At 39.1% G+C, this 16,612-nt stretch overlaps 1 protein-coding gene across 12 annotated transcripts in view; it reads left to right on the top strand.

Annotated features, from left to right (window-relative positions):
- INPP4B (inositol polyphosphate-4-phosphatase type II B) overlaps positions 1-16,612 on the top strand; it is a 342,362-nt gene that overhangs the window by 310,654 nt on the left and 15,096 nt on the right. The window lies entirely within an intron of this gene.

Below are 16,612 nucleotides of genomic sequence, written 5' to 3'. Positions count from 1 at the left end.
TGCTATATTCTCTAAAGAAGCTTTCATCGTTGGCTTTAATCAGTACTGCAGTGTGTTTTTTATAAGAGTTTAAAAAATGTATCTACAACATTCAAATTAGGTCTCCAGCAAATAAAAAAGGTCACTGCAAAACTAACAGAAAATATTCTGGTCAGCCAGCAGAGTCATATCTTGCACTTCTGTGAAACACAACTTGTTTCCATGTTGGATTTGGATCATACTATGTAAACAATCATGTTTAAAGTCTGTAACTAGTAATTCCTGACCTTAATGTTTAGTATAGTCAGATTAGGTGTTTAATGTCTACATTAGCACTGTAGGTTTACACAGGTAGGGTCCTTTTGTCTTTTGGCAAAGATAGATGTTCTAAAGAAACAAAGTAATGTTTACAAAGAGTAATTGAGCAGAGGACTGAGATGACTTCAACACAGGTTTGTTTTGCAAGGTGCTAATGCAGTGTCCTGTATTAAAATGAGGTGCATAATTTTGTACGTACCTTGCAAAAATCCCTTTGTCTCTGCAGTATTTCAGTGAGTGAATGACTTGTGTGCAGTCTTTCGTAACCTCGTATTTTACCATTAATGAACAATTTCTGAGTTTTCTGTGTTAAATTTTATTTATGTTGGCATTTCAAATGTTGTTTCTTTTGCTTTTATGTCTCCAATAAATACAAAAGTGTGTAAGCTACAGTAAATTACCAGATACAGGGAAACTAATTGCATAAAACCATTATTATGTTAGAATAGCATTGAGCAGTAGATTAGAAAAGTTTCACAGATACAAATATGATTTAAAAAAAAAAAAACAGACCTGGTTTTCATACAAACTTGTTAGTATGAAAGTGTAGTAGGTTTTTGTAGACTAAAATGTAAGTGGCTTTGAGTACTTTAGTATCGCATAACTGATCTGAAGGCTGAGAGGATTAACACGTCAATTCTGTTTGAAGGTAACAGTAAATTGGAGTTGCAGAGGAATGGTGAAAAGCCCAGAAAATCTGGAGAAAACTTAAAAAATAAATGAGCAGATGGGTATGTGAGGTTGAAGCGCCATCACAAGAGTTACTTCTATGATTTTGCTGTAGTTCTGAACAGAGAAAAGTTTTATCCTGCTAATATCCGATAAATTAACTTGAAACAGCCTTGAACTGATGTTAGATGCTGTGTTCAGATGGAAGGTAATAATTTCAACTTGGGAAATTGTAGGGTGGTAGGATTGTCTGGTAGGACTGTCTGGGTGGTAAGATTGTCTCAGATTTAAAGCAAGAGCCTTGCAATTAGTGTAGCAGTGGCATACAAAATAACCTGCACCATCAGGATAAGAAATAAATAGATCTTTTACCTGGGCTAGTTTTGATCTGTGTAACATTGTTCACATAAGTGGAGGCTGAAAAAAAAAAAAAAGCAAACTATTTTTTTCTCATGAGCTGGCAAATGAAAGCCCAAAAATTCAGAGCAGAGGAAAAACAATGTCAAATGGGGACACACAGTGCTTAATTCCATGGTGCTCTCACCAAGAGCTGCCTTCGGGTGCTTTTTTGGGTATCTTTGGTGCTACATACATTCAGCAGGGACTGTTTCTCCCTCCCCACTGCCCATCTGTTGCTGGAGGTGCTTCTGGAACAGTGCTGGATGACACAGGCTTCCCTCCCCCGCCACCACTGACTAGGTAGTGTGGCATGGACCCTCCAGCTGGGCTTTCTACTCGTAGGCAGATGGAGAAAGGTCAGTTGCAAAGAAGGACAATTTGAGAAAGCAAACTGGGAAGGAAAGAGCAGTCAGGCAAAAGAGATGAGGGGGAAAAAGCCATAATTTCCACAAGAAGACAGACGGTGTTTCAGCTACATCCATGTATTTTACTTGAGGGAAGTTTGGCAGCTGTGGTTTTGAGGTTTGTGTGAACAAGGTCAACAGACTTGTTTGGTAATCTTTGTGATGCTTGATCCTTTCTTTCTGTTTGATTACTATTCCAGAGTGCTATTTGAAAGATTATGCTGTGCATTTCTATGCTTTTCATTGACTACCTGTAGAAGCTTTTAGAATGTTTTTCACATTTAAAAGAACCTATTTTGTTTTAAGAGCAGACAGACAAAAGCTCTGTTTGCCATTTAGTTTATGATTTTAGCAATTTTCCCCTGATGAATCTTCTCTAGGTCACTTAGTTAAACTCTGCCAGTCAAATCCCTTTATGTTGATTGCCACAAATCACTTCTAAGCCTTTCAAAAGAACTAGTAGAACAGAAAAATTCAATTTTAACATCTAGAATCCTAATGGCCTGGATTGATCTTTGAAAGGCTTCTTTCAAGAGTTAACAGTAGGAGAGACAGAGTACTGTGAAACAGAATGGTAGAAGCAAATGGCGAATCAAAAGCAGCCTCTATTGGAAATGCCATGATTTTGAGATACGAAAATTATAGAGGTGCCTGTGTAGCTGTAAAGCTTTTTCTTTTCCTGCCAGTGATGACACAGATTTGCTGGCTGTTGTAAAATGGAATCATGTGCTTATGGGTTTGTGTTTTCTGGCCACCAGAAGTTTGGAGATACTGACTTCTGCATGCTGCTGTTTTTCAGCTTCTCTAATGTCCCTAGAATTTTGAGCAAACCAGTGGCAATTTCAGATGTTTTGGTGTGTTTGCTTTAATATACATTGCACAGTGCTGTTTTGGAAAATAACTGCCAGTAGCTGTTATTTAATGACTTAGTTTGTAAGAGGAATCAGTGGCTTGTAGTGATAAACTATATGTTTTTTGCTTCCTAAAATGAGAAAAAGGAAGAAAGAAGAAAAACTGTACAAAAATGTTTCCGTTAGTTGTCCTTTTAGCATATGAAAAATGTGGTGAAACGATGACAGGACTTCCAGCTTGTCATCACTTAGCATATGTAATATGTGGTTTTGTCTGCTGGGTGCAACTCTAGCCATTGTGGTGTTGCAATTGATGTGTATGTGAAGCAGCTATTCCATAAATAATTCTCCATATTCTAGTTTCCTTGGTATGTGTATGTGATGTCCATTGATTTTAGTGGCAGGCATAGTGTAGAATGAGGAAAATCAATACCTTTTCCCCCTCTGTATCAAATGCTTGCAATTTGCATCATATTAAAATCATATTTATAATATTGCCGATGCTTTCAGATCATAATCTGTCACAGTCATCAATATTATGTTCCTATTTTTCCCTTCCCCAATATGAGAATATTTTCTATCATTCAATGTTAACTATATTCCAAGAGGCAGGGGAGAGACAAAACTGATTTGCCCGAGTTCCTTTCAGTATCTGTCAAAGGATTATACTTTTTGTCTTTACAGCTGGCCGCTTACCAGGGAGGTTGGACTCTGATAAGCAGCACACTAGAAGCAGTTCTGTAAAACTCATTGGATTGTCTTTTTTCCCTTTTCTTCTTTTCTGAACCTGTTTAATTTTAAAGTTTTGGTGACGGGTTTCCTTTTGAAGGCCTTGGGTAGTGAGTAACCTCAGAATCTCCTGGGTTTTGAACATGTTTCCAATAAAGCCTCAAAAGTAAAAACAAGCGAATGAAATGACAAGTTCACTGTATATGGTGAAGCCTCCAGGCTTTCAGCTTGATCATCATTCTTAGCAGGGCACAGTACCTGTCAGGTATTTCCGACATTGAATGCAATATTTGTCTCAATGTAGGACACACAGTTTTCACTTGAAACAGCAGTCAAGGATATTTCAGATTATTTTAGATAAATTGCCTATCAAAAATCTGATTGAAGCATAAATACAGAGAATGCATGGTCTGGGCAACGAGGTATGGGGTCTTGATGGCCCAATTATGAAGCAAAGAGTTACTTTTTAAAGGGCTGTTCCAGGGCATCTTTTCTTAGAGATCATCTCAAAGATTTGTGGGGTTGAGAAGAAGGGATGGCTGTAACATCTTTGTCAGATGTTCTGGGCAGAATCTATTAAGTCCAGGCTGAGATGACCTTGGCCATGGAAGGCCCTATGCCAAACACCGCAGTGCTGCAATTGCTGCACGGGGTGGGAAGCAGAAGCAGACAGGATCAGAGATCGGGATCCATGTGCAGACAACTGTTGTTGACAAAGTATCAAACTGTATCTTGAAAAGGCTGTGTTAAATCTAAGGTTTTTTTAAGTACCCTGTTTCACAGAACTGATCTTTACAATGTGTCTTTAAAACAATGCTCTAGTTTGTAAGATTTCCAAAAAAATAAGGAAACAAGGAAACCCAAACACACTTTATTTGCACCTTGTCAGGCTCAGAAAGTTCATTGGTGAGGTTCAGGCTTCTACATGGGCAAATTAGGTAAGTAAAATTGGCAGTTGTTCTGTAATACATTCTCACACATTTTGTCTGTTCCACTGTGGTCAGATGTTGATGTCCATGTTTTGCAGGGGCACGTTTTCTAGCTGATTGCCAAAGTTTCATTTCTCTTGTACCTCATTTCTCCAACATCTTTCCATATATTGGCTTCAGACTCCTTTCTGATCAACGCCCCGGTCAGAGTCCTGAGAACTCTCTCATGAGAATGTTCTCATCTTCCTCTTTTTCACCAGACTAGTGCTTGAATAGTGCCCTCTTGTTGCTCCTTCCTCCTTTGTGATGCATGTGGCTGCCTTTGTCTTCTCCAGAGAAGCACGTCCGGTAGCTTCACTAACAATGTGGAGAGAACAGCGGAGAACATCAGTCCCCCTGCCTCATTGCCTTTGCTTCGTGTTGCAGTGGTCATCACCTGCCATGGAGAACAGCAAGCAAAAGTCTTGTCTAACCCCTTGACCTGGCAGACGTTCAGCATAAATTAAATCTTCAACGCGTGTACCTGGTGAATTTTAACACGTCCTTGTTAGGAAGAGGTGATTTGAGATTCTAGCAGGAGCAGGCTCTTACAATAGTTATATCTATTTGCTCCATCCCTGGCAGTGTTCAAGGCCAGGTTGGACGAAGCCTTGAGTGACATGGTTTAGTGTGAGGTGTCCCTGCCCATGGCAGGGGGGTTGGAACTAGATGATCTTGAGGTCCTTTCCAACCCTAACTATTCTATGATTCTTTCTATTCTATGATCTCTCACACCTTTATTACCTTGGTGCAGAATATCAACTCCTGCTCGTCAGTGTAGAGGTTCTAGTAACCATCCCAGCCGCGCCCCCGTCCCCCCAAAAAAGAAAAGCTGTATTCTTTTTACTTCTTTACATGACATTTGAAATTTGAATTTTATCCATTCAAAATGAATGAACAATTGAAAGTAGAATCTCAATGGAAAACATTGTGTAACCTTAATTATAGTTGCTCTTCACCTGGAACCTACAATAGTATCATTGAACTACTCACTGGGGAGGAAGGGAGTGTTCAAGGGCAACAGTAAAAAACTTTGCCGCTCTTTGCAGGGAATGTTTAGAGCTGAGACCCAAGCTATGTCACCAAACCCCTTAGCTCTTCAGCAGGCAGTAAACCAGAATTTCTGAAGTAAGTGCTTAGTATTCCTGTCAGTCCAGGGGAAGAAGTACCTGTAAGAAGTCTGTACCACCTCTACATTCTGGCACCAGCCTTAGGTGGGTGAGTCCTTGAAAGGCACCTTCTCCTTCATTGATTATGTGGGAAAGGTGGGTACCTTCCTACCTGAGGACTGAGAACCTGACAGTAAATTTTTAACTGCCGAACAGTAAAATATGGTAACATAGCATTGCAGTGTATTACAGGGGGAAAAAAAAAAAGTTCCTTTTTCATTAAAAAAGAAACCGGCCATGTTTGTGTTTAGCTTTGTGACAAGAAACAAACCTTGATTCCCTGTGACCTTTTTTGCTGAAGGGAGTCCTTGCCTTCTGACTTACACATGTATGTGACACAGTTCTCCAGAGAACCAGATTTAATGGAATTCCGATCATAAACTCGCCCTACTCTGAGTTCTTCTGCTCTGATTTGTACTTTCTATTTCTGAGATATCAACAGGGTAAATGATCTGTTATCTAGCCCATATTAGTATTTGCCTTATCTTGACCCAAATGAGAGTCTAGAGACTTGAACTATGCCTTCTCTCCCAGTGCATGTTTTAATTATTCAGTAGAGGCAATGAGAAAGGTGTGTAATTAATTACCAGGTGCACGCTAGGATCACTTAGTTTTCAAAACCAGCCAAATGAAAAAACCTTATCCAATAAATTTGCTTTCCCATTTAGTACCGCAGTCTGTGTTTGCATCCTTAATAGTGCAGCAGTGATTTTTGACTCTGCATCTTGATTAATTAAAAAAGGAAAGTGCTTACACTATTTGCACCCCTAATGTAAAGTGTTTGTCACTTTTGTTGTACATAGATAATAGGACCATAGTTTTCCTGGACTTCACCTGCTATGGGTGGGCAAATCTAGCATGCAAGCAGTCAGGTTATCTGGAAATACGGTTTGGTGTTTACTTTTGAGATTCTTCTAGTCATCCATGGAAGAATTTATTAATTGCTTCATTCATTGGGTGCTTTAATGCTTATGCTATTGCTTATTCAGATCTTCCTGTGAAAGACTAGGTCTTACCTGAAATCAGAAACTAGATGTGTTTTTTTCACCACAGTGAGGAATACCAGATTTCTTCCTAGTATATTTCACTTCTATTAAGATTTTCTGGGAGAGTGTGTGAGGAAAGTCCATGCATATTTATCACCTCTTAAATCTCCATGTGCCACAGCTGAATTACTATGGCTTTGACCACGTACAGCTAAATCACTCGGGAAAAGCAACACTGCCAGGTCTAAAATTTAGATAAGAAGGGAGCAGGAAATAAAAATAAGCGGGTAGTAACAGCATACAATAGCTGGCTAAATTTATCATGGATCTAATCTCTTCAAGAATTTATCTGCCTCTAAAACAATATTCCTCTCAGAATAATGCAACATGGGCAGGGAGAGAATGTAACTTCCTTCCTGCAGTCCCAGCCATGTACAGGCTGTGGAGAAGTTGGAGGGGACACGGGAAAGAGTGGCACCTAGCTGCTATTCCAGAAGGGTGGTTTCGTAATAGAAGCTTGTGCATTTCTTCAGGAGAAAGATGATGCAATGTCAGGCTATAGCATTAGTTGGCTAATGTAGAAAGCAGGTAATAGACATTTTGAGGTCAATTTTTGCTCTTAGTTTAGGCTCCCTTAATTCCTTCATCAAACTTAGTTTCTTTTGGAGTACTCCCTGTTCACATAGTCATCATCTGTTCTCATCCAGCATCCCTGTTCCAATTTTCTTTCATAAGATCCCTGCCTTTTTTTATGCGTGTGATTGTTGCTGTTGTTTTCCCTTCTGTCTGCTGCTCTATTTCCCTTTTCCAGTGATCATTTCCGTGTTTCTTTCCCTCCTGCAGTGTATGATAATGTGTTCAACTTGGTGTGTCATACTTTGGAGAACTCCTCTGAGAGTAGCCTTGCTTAGCTCAGTTCAGGAGTGAGTTTTAGTTGTGGTTTCTAGTTGTTACTCTCTGAGTCAGCTCTGATTCGGTGAATGTTATTTCATGAATGTGTCTTCATCATTACAGCAGCCTCTTTCACTGGCATAGCTAGCAGCAGCACATTGTTTCTCAGTGTTTCCTTGCCAGCAGAAGTCGTGGTAACTGTCAGGAGTGGAGTGACCAAAGGAGTTTCCATTTGGACTCTTTATTATAGATTTCCTATTTCCATGATGTTATCTGTAGTTGTCTGGAACTACACTCAATAACAAAGCCAGGAGCATTATATTGGTATCCTGTTCTCTCGATCATTCAGAGATAAATTCGGGAGATAATTTTGGGAACCTGTGTTCTTAATAGCCTAAGCCTCTAATATAATCTGTATGAATAGGAAGTATGTGTTTATAAGGAAGTTAATGCAAAGGAAAGGTTGGAGCCCTCCCAAAGTGCACAGCCAAATCACTCCACAGTTGACTCCTACTGTTCTAACAGTTAAAGTGGTTTCTGCAACCCTGGGGCTTAGTGGTGCCATAGTTGTATTGTGACTCCAAACATAGCTAGTGCCAAAATCACTGGGCACTTGGCTGTGCATCTGCAGTGCTGGTTTTGTGCCCTGCTGTGCACTTACTTCCTTGCCAGCTTATCTTCTCTCCCCAACCTGGTGTTGTTGCCATGTGCGGATTGTCTTCCAGCAGTGGCTTTTCTCCTCTGTTGGAGATGCTCCTACTGCCCCAGGTAGGTGCCAGAGCAGAGTTTCTATCTCTGCAGGGCCCTGGGATCCCAGACAAGGCTTAGCCAAGTTAAAGTCCCATTGACAGGGGAGGTCGGAGGGTGAGCAGTAAATCACTGTTCCCCATAACTTCTATCATGGGATGAAATATTTGGGGTATATGACTTAGCCTCCTACTTAGATCAGCTGTTAATGAGACAAGAGATGCCTCTGCCTGTGGTACTTGGAACCTTCACTTAGCCTTGTGTGAAAGATTTCATAGTATTGTGGTATTAGGGGTATCATTCTTTATTTGAATCAGTTATTTTTTTATTCCTTAAAGGAGTAAATAGTGCTTTTGGGGGTAATTTGATAACTCTTGAAATATTCTGAACGTCTGTAATTTAATATAAGCACTGTTACTAGCAGGGCTAAAGCCTACCATACCAGCGTAACTCCATGAAGGAATATGAAGTCAGGTTTGTGCCTCTTTTTAGGTTGAATAGAAGTTTTCTGTGCCCTTTCATGGCTTATAGACTTTCTTGGGGAATGATTGGCTGAGGCCCAACTGAAGTTTTTCCACAGTTCGGCATTTATAAGAAATCTCTTTCTACTCCTCTCATTAATCATATGTGTTTCCTAATGTATAAGCAACTTCAGTCTCATGCTACAGCCTCCCCCTTGGACCATGTCTCTGCATCTTGACTGTATTTCCTTACACTGGTGAGAACATAATAACCTTTGAGGTGTCTTATCCCTCACTTGACTTCAACTGAAATCAGTTAGTGTGCCCAAAGGCTGCAAAAATACACAGATGCATCTCCCTTCCCCTCACAACAAGCACTAACATGTAACCTTTGCTTCTATAGGAAGACAAACTGAAAAGGCAGCAAATTGTTATCAGCAGTAGATCAATGAGCTGCACCTTGCTTTAAAAAAATAGGTATTTTCTCCTCAGCCACAGACCCACCCCACTCAACAGCAGTGATATGAAGAACTTGTTTAGAATACTTAAAGGATTAAGGAGCAGATTAGTTGTATATTTGTAAGAAAGGCCTTGCTCTAAGATCCTCTCATTAATAGTTTGTGCCTTGGGTAAACTGATAAGTCTGATGAAAATATTATTCTTGCCAAAATAAAGTTCTTTAGAAGCATTTTACAAAAAAAAAATCACTCCTTACTGCTCCAAAGTTGTTGATTTTTTACAAAATTTAAATCCATTTCTAGCTTATTCATAACTGTTGACAGTGGAGCATCTACAGATTACAAAGTAATCAGCAACAGAAAGGTTTGCCTGGCATTACCCAGCAGACTGCCTTGAGGTGGTGTGGTAAACAGAAAAGGGGAGTGTCCACAGTAGATTGTTATGGAATGTTTTTCATAATACATTTCAGCCAGGAAACAAAACTCAGCACCTTTGATCTGGTTTGGTTTGGGGTTTTGTTTGTTTCGGGTTTTAGGTCAGTTTAACCAAGGCTGGCATGATCTGTGTTCTAAGTTTGTAATAAAACGGCTGAGGGAAGCTAATAAAATGGCTGAACTGGCAGTCTGTCAAAGGCATTATCGGCTGATTTTGAAATGATCAAAGTAGCATCAGACAAAGGAAGGCAGTTACAATATCATCTCATTCTCAAAGGTCTATGAATTGATTCTGGAATTCCAGAAGAGTCTGCTTTGATAATATTGGTTATAACTGGTTAGAATATTTATTCATGAGTTTTTAAAAGACCAGACATGTTCAGCCTTTTCTGTTTCACCTTTTGTTGTCATCAGTGTGCAATTAGTTATGCTCTGTCCTACTTTTATGTTGTTAGTTAAAGTTGCTAGGTATTTCTAAGATGCCCTCTCTCATTTAAGATCTTATCATAAAAAAGTTGCAACATGAGTTTGTTTCCCAAAGAAAGTGCAAAACTTTCTAGTTGCTTAACATTTCTTGTTTGTATTGTATTCTTCACTTTGTCACCTATATAAAAACTGCTAACGTGGTAAGCTGCATATGTACTAAATGCCTTTCTTTTAGTAATCACTAGGTAAATGTTTTAGAAGTAGGTCAAAAACTGAGATTCGAGGAGATGTGCAAACAGTTCTTAATGTCAAATGTTCTTGACTCAAAAAGCTTATAATTGACAAGCAAAGGATAAGATAAAGAAAGGCACTTGTATCTTTTTCACATCCTGTTCAGGATAAAGATGAAAAGTCTTGTCACTTGCTCATGACCACACAGTCCTTTCCTTTGTTGGAAATTGAATTTGGATCTACTTTTCATAAACAGAGGCTTTTCTCATTGTCTGTCTTGTGTTAAACAGAAGTTGTGATGCTGTACTTGCATGTGCAATAGCAATACTTATAGGTTCGTTGCCTTACTGACACTCACTATTCTGCACATTAATAATTTCCCCACTCCCTCTTGCTATTTGGGTTCATGCTTACATGGCTGGGTTCATGTTCACTGTCTGCACAGTTAAAGCCTCTTTCCCTCCTGGGCTCTGCTAAGCAGGTGCATGAACTGCCTGAGCACTGATGGACAGTCCTTCTCAACATCACGCTGAATAAAGTCCTCTCTTGCTTTCTTGCTGTGTTGCTGCTTAGGGGAGAAGGTTGCTCCCTGTTTCCTCTTTCTCTGTGAAAACTTGCTGCTGTAATGGTATTATCAGCTAATTTGTAGACAATTACTTTAAATATAGTTTGACATTTCTGTTACACAGATTAACATCATTTCCTGTGTGAAGATGCTGCTTGAAGTCATTCTTAAAGTGAGCTCGTGCATGTCAGACCACTAATATGCTCTTTATTTTCGCTTTTGTGAAGTGCAAGTGGCCCAAGAGGTGCTGCCAGGCAGAGGAGTATTCACTTTACTGCTGTAGGACTGTTTTTCCCCTGCTAGCCTGCCTTGCTGAGCTCTGTAAATTACTGTCTAGTGTTCCGCTTGCAACTCACTTCCTCCTGCACTTTCTTGAAGGGAAAATCACATTGTTTCATGAAGCCCTTAGAGTGGATATGACATTATGCTTCATGCTTACTGTGCTCTACAGAAGTATTAAGAGGGTTGGTTTTGGTTTTTTTTTGTGACCAAGGTTATTGTCTGCCTGGCTGTAATTTGTGTAATTTTAGTCCAGTAGATTAAAAGTCAGTAAAATATATTTCTGGCTAGAAATATAGGAACCATTGCATACAGAACAGTTTTGCCTGCTCACTGTGCTGGTCTGTGTGGTATAGCCCATAACGCACGCTCAGACACAGAGTCAAATAAAATGTAGAAACGTAGGAGTTGGTGCATTTCATTTTGTGACATGTTGCTGTTTTCTTCTATGACTTCATACAGAGAATTTTTAAAAATGGCTTCACAAATATTCTTTCCAAGACAAGAAACAGTTTTTAGAGTACTTTTATTTCTGTATCACTGTGGCTTCTGGTTGTTTCACATGCCTTGACTGGGAATTAAAATTCAGCTAAAAGACTTGAGACCTTTGTGTCCTGAGTTGCCCTGCAGGTTTACTGTCTTCAGATGAAGATACTTGTTTGTAGATGAGGATTTTACTGAGCTAGAAGAGCTGGGAAAATTCAGTCACTTGATATAAGGTGATAGAGCTATTGTTCCTGGTGTTTCAGGGAGGATAATGAAACTTGAGTGTGCCAGCATTTTTCAAATCACTTTTTCTCACTTTCAGACAATGGGTGTTTGCTGGTGGGAAGGTGCTGAGCAAACACATAGCACAGTACTCTAGAAAGATGTTTGTAGTCTTAGCGGATTTTTAAGTTATTCTGTGAAAGAGGTATCTCAAATTTGATGTTTTCAGTTCCAAAAGCAATCATTCTTCCTGCTGTCATGAAGAATCTTCCTCTATGCAGCACAATAGGGACAACAAAACACATTTTAGTCTCAATTTACTTTTAATTCCAAGGTAAAACTTGAAATGAGGTGGTAATGAACTTGCGCTCATGGTTTTGATTATCTCCTGGGTGCTTATACAAGCACTCAGACAGTACAGGTATTTTCCAGACATGGTTCTGTTCTGAGAGTGTTTGTCTCTTGAGCAGATTAAAAACTGAAATTTTCTGCTTTGCGTGCCCTTAGAGTTAATATAGTAAGAACATCTGGAATTCAGTTCTTATGTTTGAATGAGACCCACCAAAATACATACCCAAACGAAGAAAAGATAATCAATCATGATATGATAACTGTAGGAAATGAGTTAGTAAGACAAAGAGACAAATCCTGTGAAACAGAGAATGATCAAACCAATTAAAACTATTTGGAAAGGAGAACTCATAAATGTGTTTCAGTTCCAGCTGTGCAGGTCAGTGGGTGCTGCGGTGGTAACAGCCAGTGTCTCCCTCAAATTCTTTCCTAAAATATTGGTTTGTGCCCTGTATCTTTAATATGCTCAGCTCACAAACAGCCCTTATGTGAAATAAAACCGCAATAGCTATAGGAAAGTCCAAGGATCTAAACTGACAGACACTGGTTAGAAATATACACACCCCACAGATGAGGTCGCAAACATTCCAACACATGGGTTTCTGTAGCATGAACTTTATTGATCTCTATGATCAGTGGCTATATATTACCATATAGCCACACGGGGCTAGCAGAAGTCAAAGGACCTCTTCCCAGACAGGACCAATGCCTGCTATTGAGGTGGGCTACTTTATTCAAATAATAAAACTTTGTTATTACTGCATTACAAAATACATTAAGCATCCAGTTTCCATTGTAAATGAAGAAATGTATTACCTCAACAGCTACTTTTGAAGCTATCTGCAACTTCAAACACAGATGTTAAAACTAATGGAACTAAATGAACCCCCTCTGAATTGTAATCCTTGAATAGAAAAGTGCTTTTTAGTAAGGTTTTCTTAATAAAGTTTATTAAATGAAATACATATTACAGTGGAGAGGAACAACTAAAATGATCTTTTATGGCAAAAATAAAAACTGTAAGCTTGCTACCCATACTCCATTGGGCATGGAATGCCAAAAGAGAAATGAAAAGACATTTAATCTTCTTGCAGACCTTAATGTTCTGTACCACATTGTAACATAGCCCAAGCCAGACAATTGCTTCCTCTTAAGTCTTTTTTTTTCCTTTTATTCACATTACAGAGAAAAAAAATTGAGACTGTCCATTCAAAATAGTCTGTAGTCAAATGAGCTTGAAACATTACATTGTTAGCCATCCCGTTTGACCGTATTTATGGTGCTGGAAAGAAAATCTGAGGCTTATGTAGTTCAGTTTTGTAAGCGATGCAGTGGCAGCGCAAGTACAGGCTGGAGATCGTAAAGCATAATAACATGGGGAAAAAAACATTGGTATCTCCTCTTTAGGGAAACATGTTCATAGATAACTCTTTCCTTGCCCCCAGGTTGCCTGTTACTTCTTCAGTGGTTAATTATTCTAAACTCAAGAAAACATCATTGAGCCAATGTAAAATTGTCATTTTTTTTCCACTGAAAAGTCCAGTTTAAGATGCACTATCATGTTTTAAATTTTCTACAATATTTTTACATGTGTTTCATTACTGTATACCGTACCTGGGAAAATGTCATGTATTATTTCATGCCCCAAAATATTCTGCATTGATGTACATAAACTGATAAGTGGAATTGCTGCCCTCTCACATGCTTTTAGCTTTGTTTGAATCTTGTATCTGCCATCATTAAGTGTTCATGCAAAGAGCAAAACTGAATAAAAATAGGGTAGTAATAGCACTAGTGAGAGTTAAATAAAAGAAATACTGCTTGCCTGGTTTAACCGTGTTGTACAAGAAGAGGAAGGATGTTGTTAACTTACTGGTACGTAACCAGTGCACAGCAAACTCTGACCCGTGTATATATCAATGAGATAACAGGAGACGCCTGTAGCTTGACAGTGGTAATTTTAAAAACTTACTTCTGCTGTTAATTGCAGCTTTTGTGTTGTATTGATTTTATTGCAGCTGTCACTAGCAGCACATTAATAGCACATTACAGAACTTATTTTTAACTAACACAAAATTAAATACAATAAAATGAGACAAGCTTGGTTCTGGCATCCTTTCTATGTGTAGGCTGGGCTCTGATGAGATGATGTGAAGCTGATTTAGTTTTTAGTAAAGGTTAATTGAGAGTTAAACTATGAAAATGGTTGAGATCTTGTAGAAAAGAACATCACATACTTGTCCATATATAATTGTGCTTATGGCAGAGGGTAATTTAAGCAGTTTAAAAGTCTTGGTCTCTGCTGTGTTCTTACCAGTGCAGTAAATCCAGGCCAAAAAGGGAAATTTTTTAGTTACTAGGAGCCTGTAAGTGCTGTCCAACGGCCCCAGAAACGCAGTATTAACCAAAAGACAAGGAGAAAGAGGTACTTTTTCATAGTTCATTGGCTGTGAGCAACTGCTGGGGAGGGCTGTGAATGCTGACACATCTCACTGGGCCTGGAAAGGCACTGACATTCCCAGGGCGGTTAGTGTGGGATATGTTAACAAGATAATGGAAGGGCATTAGCATTTATTAGAAATTAAAAGGGAAGCAGAATTCCTTAAGGCCTACCACTGTAATAGGCATCTGGGGGGGATGAAGTGTTTCTAATTAACAACTTATGAGCTTTTTTGGCTGCACTGTAGATTTTTCTATCTGACCACCTGGCCTCTGGCTCACAGTTCCTCAAGCCGTACACTGTAAGCATGTGAATAAGTGTTACTGTTTTTCTTAACGACAAAGAAGCATGAGCAATACCAGGATTAAAATGTCTCAGAATTGACTGGGTTAAGAACTGCATTCTTTTCTAGAGTGTGAAACAGGAGGTGCTGAAATTGCCCTCAGCACAATCTCATTCAGTGTTGAGTTCTAGGGGTGCTGAAGTTATTTCAAAAGACAGGGATTTTCTGGAAAATTGCTGCAGCATTTATCTAAAGTGGGAGCACCGTCAGATAGTGTCTTGCTGAAACGTTTCTTAAACTGTTTACCTTCCAGCATGCAAAATTACTAGCATACATAATAGATTGTACTGTAGGCAGTATAATCCACCATCTCACTGAGGGAAGACTTATACCCTCCTGCTATCTTCCATGGCCTATCCTGTGGAAGGAAGGAAATGCTCAAACACTGATACTGGCTTGCTGCTACTTCAGAAGGGAATAGTGGTAGATTATAAATGAATAAGTTATCCAAAAAATCTTTGGTGTTTCTAATTTTGTGTGACATGTTTTGGAATTTTCATAGTAAAACACCGTTTTTTCCACAGTTAAAACCACTTTTAAGATAGTATCCATCTGCTTAGTAGTAAGTGATGGCAATTAGCAGAAAGCCCCACTTCTGAACTGCTTTACACTTACACATGCAGCTTGCTGTGAATATGTTTGGGGATATTCATTCTTAAATTGTCTCTATCCCTGGGACTTCAAAGTTGCAGGAATTGGCAGATTCCTGTAGCTTTTTGCAAGCTGCAGTTCCCAAAGCATTGTAGTGGCATCTCTGGTGAGAATGTTTCCTCTGTACTGATCACGAGTTTGAGGTAACACAGTCTGCCATACAGAAAAAAAAAAAATAAATTTAAAGGTGTAGTATCTGATGGTTCAAGAAGTAAATCTGTGTTTTTTTCATCTGTCAGTGACTTACCTCATCATTAAGTGACACTGCAGTGTAGTGAACTCTTCTTTTTTCTGTTCAGGGAGTCCTGAATGTAGTTCGTAGAGCATATCCTGAGAGCTGTATCTTTCATCTTTGGCAAAGTCTGAATTACTGTGACTGCACTGATCCAAACCATGTTCTTCATTTCTTTGTAACAGTAAGGAAAATGTAGCAGTATGATGGAGAGGAAGGTATTTGCTCTGTGTTATAATTTGTTTTCTTACTCCTTGCTGCTAGCAAAGGCTTTGGGATGCAGGAAGTAAATACACTGCTTATTGAACCTTCAGTCTATAGTAATGTCAAGTCTTTAAAATGTCCTTTCTTTTCTGGAAATTGTAGGAGGAAAACTGTATGGGTTTGTCATGGTCAGACTAAAGCAAAAACCCAGCACTTTAGCACCAGCTACTAAAAAGAAAATTAACTCTATCCCAGCTTGAAACCAGGACAGGGTTTTCATCTCTTCACTCTCCCCGTCACTGCAGTTCTATCTTTGCTTAAAATGTGACGGTCTATGCTAATATTCACTTTCTGAGATACGATGAAGGGAGCTGGGAGAGTCTATCTGAAACTTACTGAGGAACCTGCAGCATCATTTGGCAAAAAAATTGCCTTACAAACCTGAGTAGAGACAGCAAAGAGAAAAAGCTTGTAAAATATTTCAGCTTCAGTGCTCCTCCTTGGTATCTGAGGAAGAAAAGCCTGAGACCAGGCTCCAAAACAATTTTGGCTGTCTTCTAAATGCTTAAACAAAACAAGTAAAGAGAAAACAGTCATATCCACTCTCAATTTCCTATAGAAAGGATTTGTTCTTCAAAGTCTCTGCATATAACCTGTTACCAGAAAGGATGACAGCCACCCTCAAGGCACTTCATGAGAATTTCAGCCCAGCTCTGTC

Source organism: Lathamus discolor, chromosome 1 (genome assembly GCF_037157495.1).
Source record: "Lathamus discolor isolate bLatDis1 chromosome 1, bLatDis1.hap1, whole genome shotgun sequence".
Taxonomy (NCBI): domain Eukaryota; kingdom Metazoa; phylum Chordata; class Aves; order Psittaciformes; family Psittacidae; genus Lathamus; species Lathamus discolor.
This window is presented reverse-complemented; position numbering and strand designations above follow the sequence as displayed.